Below are 4,723 nucleotides of genomic sequence, written 5' to 3' on the forward strand. Positions count from 1 at the left end.
AGTGAGATTGCTCTACCTCTGTGTGTCTCAGGTGGTAACAGGACATGGATCTGGAATTACCAAAAGCTTAATAATCCAATGATTCAGCTTTTCCTGGCTAGGGCCATATAAACTCTCCCTAAGAGTGCAATGCCACACTGGCCAGTGGGGCACAAGAACCCACCCTCTGCTTAATGAAGCAAATTCCCATCAAATTCTTATGAAACAAAACTTCAGTGACACCATTTCCCTGTGTGAGAAGCAAACCCTTGTAAGGACTCACCAGTGAAGCTCCAACCAGGGGAAACAATACTTGCCTGGACCTCGATGTGGGATGGAGAAGAGGCAGCATTTGAGATGCTCTTCTTGTGCCTTCCTGGAGACTTGTGCCCCTGACTCCCATCTCCAGGAGAATCCAGGTGACCCTTTCTCTCTCTTGTTTAAGAGCAATTCCCACTGAAGTCATCAAGTTACTCCTATGGGGGGGGAAGAAAAAAAGAGATGCATTTATTCCTATGTAGAGCAGGACTATGAGGGTTGTGCTTCACTGAAATCCCACAAGGAAAAGTTAAATAGGTGCCTGGGACCTGAGCTGACGCTGCACACAGAGCATTTCATCCTCAGATTACAGGATGGATCTAGGGGGGGAAAAAAGCCTTTTTATTTTCCTATATTAAAATCAACATGAACCCAAGTAGGTTTGATTAATAAGGAGATAAAAATCCACTTAAAAAAATTAAACACAGAGTGAAGTTTTCCCTTCTCTACCTGAAACAGTTCTCTCAATCCCCAGGCTGTAACAGTCAATCCCCCTGGATCACCTTTTTTTGCAGCAAAAATAAGTCTGTGAGGCCAAATGCTTCTGCCTTTGGGCTAAATAAACTTCTTTTTCTCCCAGGGTAGACCTGACATCTCAGCCACCACCACCACCATTCCCACTGCCCCTGTGGAATGTCCAGACATGCAAAATTCCACCCCAGTCCTTTGGAGAGGATAATATTTCCCCTCCCCGGACCTACCTAAAGAAAACACATCAAGTTATTCAAATATTTATTCCTAGATCCTGGAAGGTCAGACTGATAGCACGTCTAAAGGAGGAGGAATGAGTGAAACCCAGGATTTACACCCCTGTGTTTGCAATCAGCACCAAGTCACTCAGTGGGCATCTCTCATCAGGAGTGTAAAATGAGAGCTGTGCATGCATAAAGCACTGCCAGATAAGCCCACAGTCTCAAAAAAAAGCAATGAGCCAGGCCTGATTCTGATTCATCAGTATTCAGCAGTGGATTCAGTGGGACAGCTCGGAATTTACACTGGAATAAGGAAAAAATCAGGATTAGGCACCATCTGTCTCGGAGAGCCAAGAGCGCTCAGAATCGCTCCACACGTTCCAATCCTCTTCCCCCATTTCTTTAATCTCTTACACATTCCAGGTTTTCCATTCAGCTCCCCCGGTGACAAAAGATTTTTTTTTTTTATTTTTTTTTTTTTTTACACAAAATGACAGTCCAGATTGAGAGAACAGAAATTACAACCCCTGACAAAAGAGATGCCGAACTTTTTTATCAACGATAAGCGCTCTCCTTGCGCGCCGAGCCCGGCCTGCGATGGGAAATATAAGGCAGATGTCGAATGGAAATTAAACATTGTGCTCCCAGGGTGGCCTGGGCTGCATTCAGAGCTTGATTTAAAACAAGGCCAGGAGTTCTTTCAGCGTCTCTTCAAAAAGTTTCAGACCTAAAGATCTTCCAAACAGACACACACTTGACCTAGAACGTGGCGGTGCAGGACGATATACGCGTGTAAAAACCACTGAGAGGCGAGGCAAGTTGTCTGTGGGATGGAATGAGAGAATTTGATCATCAAATCGCTCCTCTTTCGGCGTTCTGAGAGTTAAGAGTGGATTCAGGTGAAATATCTTGCCCCTCTCTTTCCAACTAAATTCACAGCAATCATTTGGGAGGCTCGGACAACTCGATATTCTGAAATGCAACCAAAACAAGAGCCCAACTGTCCAGCAGTTTAAGGAGTATTTCTCTGCAAGCTTCTTAAACCATATTTACAGCTGTGAAAGCACTCTGCCTGGTATTATTAGACAAGACAAAATAGCACTAGACATTTGCAATGACTTAGATATTCAGGCTCAAGAAGCACATATTTCAACGGTCTGTAGCGTTTTCTTTTAATAATTTGTGATCACGTAATAGCTCAGTCAAAATAACGTAATAATAGACCTCTAAAAAATAAATCCCCTAACTGCCAAATATACTGTACACTGAGGACAGTAAGTATAAATTTAAGGGTTGAAAAGATAGTCCTATTTACGGAAACAATTAAAAGCACAAACGAAATCGCATTTGTTTCTCTTTCACTTTGTTAGATTTTTCTTCAAGCAGAAAAAAAAAATACTGAAAGTGAAATCAGTAGAGTATTTCCAACTTGAACACGTAAATATGTTTGCACTCTCCTTGGAAGCCATATTTTAGAAATCATTTTATTCTCTACACAATTCAATATCAAACGCAGCAAAACAAACAAAACAAAAAAACTTCTGAGGCCACGACTTTGTAACCTCCCTGAAGTTTGGAACACGGGAAAAGCTGGCCTGGTGCACACAAGACAATCAAACACATGCTTAAATGTCACTTAAAGTCCTGTCTATATTGTTGTTTTTATTTTTCCCCCCCGTGAAAGGAAGAAATTGTGACAAGATTTTACTTTTAGATGACCTGACAAACCAGCACGTTCTGGCACGAGCAGGACAGTCGTTCCCCCTTCCTTTCCCCAGCACAAGATTCGAGCACCTGAAACACAAACCTCATCCTACCCTGAGATATTTTTTTCCCAACCAAACCAACTCGCAAGCAGCCTCTCCGGCCTTTTTTAAAAAATCATTTGCAATCTCCTTTAAAACATGAAATACAGATGAATGGATGGATGGATGGATGAATGAATGGACAGCTAGAGAAATGCTTTCAGTCATGCTTCCTCCCCCCCCAACACCCTTAAAATTGAAAAGCATCAGTATCCAAATAGCAACAGGAAATTTTTACCTTGTGGCTAAATAGCTCACTGTTCACTTTGCAGCTGCCTCTATTTTTTGCTGGGCAAAACACCAATAACAAAAGTCTTTCCTAAGAAAAACCAAGCTTTTGACACATAAGGGCAGCGACAAAACGCAAAAAAAAAAAAAAAAAACCTTAAAAAAAATATTTTTTTTTCCCCCCCCACCCCCCCCCGTCCCGTCGTTATAATTCCTAATTTTGTGGGATGTATTGCTGGGCTGTTTATCATAACAGTGTGCAATAAAAAGGACGACTAACTCTTGCAATTTTCTCCCTACTCCTCCCCTTGACAGGGGCCACTGATAGGGAAAGAGGCTCGGAAAAGCAGAGCAGTGAAAGGCTAAGAAACAATAGGCAACCATGGCTTTGACAATGCAGCCCTGAACCCTTTTTGCTCCCGCTGTGACACTTGCATTCAAGAGCAAGGGCGGCTGCCATCATAAGAATGGACAATGGCATGAGGAATACAAGGGAGAAGGGGGGGGGGAGATATATATATAAAAAAAAAAAAAAAAAAAAAAAAGGAAATCAGATGAATTCAGAGCTAAGATGGCAGAGCTCTCACCTTTTCCGCTTTTTTTCGAGTAATCTGGATGGAGACGTCCCGCAGAGAAGAGATAAAAAGGGTGTGCTGAACTGTTGGATGGTTCTGAAGACTTCTGCATTTGCAAACGCATTTTAGAACTATTTGTAGGGGTATATATGCTGCATGCCATCTCTCTGTCTCTGTCTCTCTCTCTCCCTCTGTGTCTCTCTCTCTTCTGTTTTATGTCCTGCTATCTCCATCACACACCTCTAATAGTATGAAGACTTTCTGCCCATGTAAGTAAGTGAGAGTGTGTGTGTTCCTTAATGTTTGAATCAAGACACACGTCTGCATGCATTTCTAATCTAAGGAGCCTATAGCAGTTACTACAACTATCAATTAGTCAGCAATAGCTCGAGATCCCCATGTGTCTGGGTGAACAAAGGTGAGAAACACATGCAAATAGTACTCCAGCACCTGGGTCACGTACAGTAACTTAGCCAGCACCAAATAATTGCATCTGCTTCTGCCTTTTCCGTGCTTCTCGCCCGTCGTGATGGAAAGTTGCAGGTTATTAATGGGAAGAGTAACACAATTAGCCATGGCATTGTATATTCTCGTCCCCCCAACGACACGACACAAGGAAATTAAGCCAAACTAGAGGGAAATAAAGGGTGGCTTAAAGGCTTTAAAAGCGACAAGATTCTCTGCTCTTGTAGCAGTTGCTTCCATTTTTTTTCTCAGCAATTGTTCCTGAGTTAAAGATGCAAATGATGTAAGATGTATTTGGTCATTTTATATATATTAGATAAGAAGCTGATTATTCCAGAGGAGACAGAGTGGATGCCTAATTTCCTGAAGTTAAGTCCATAAAGAGGGTAAGCTAAATCTGTTACTATTTTTATTAATTAAGCGACTGTTACTTCTAAGACCGTTTTAAGGGTGTTTTTTCAGATGTTTTAGACTTAAGGCAAACAATTAAGAAGAAAGATACGGTACCTTTGACTCTCTCCTTCTTCTTAACCTCACAAAAATGAGCCTCACCTTTAAAAACTGTCAGAGTCAAAATGGGCTACCAAAAAAAAAATAAAAATAAAACAAAAATTAAAAAAAAAAAAAGGCAAAAAAAAGAAAAAAGAGCCCTGAACAAAAT

At 41.4% G+C, this 4,723-nt stretch overlaps 1 long non-coding RNA gene across 1 annotated transcript in view; it reads right to left on the reverse strand.

Moving 5' to 3' along the window:
• Positions 1-302: 302 nt before the first annotated feature.
• LOC108494735 overlaps positions 303-4,723 on the reverse strand; it is a 35,604-nt gene continuing 31,183 nt past the window's right edge. Inside the window, exon 3 of the long non-coding RNA XR_001873941.1 lies at positions 303-455. This is a non-coding gene — a long non-coding RNA (uncharacterized LOC108494735). The remainder of the gene's footprint in view (positions 456-4,723) is intronic.

Source organism: Lepidothrix coronata, unplaced genomic scaffold, assembly GCF_001604755.1.
Source record: "Lepidothrix coronata isolate B3197 unplaced genomic scaffold, Lepidothrix_coronata-1.0 Scaffold27, whole genome shotgun sequence".
NCBI lineage: Eukaryota > Metazoa > Chordata > Aves > Passeriformes > Pipridae > Lepidothrix > Lepidothrix coronata.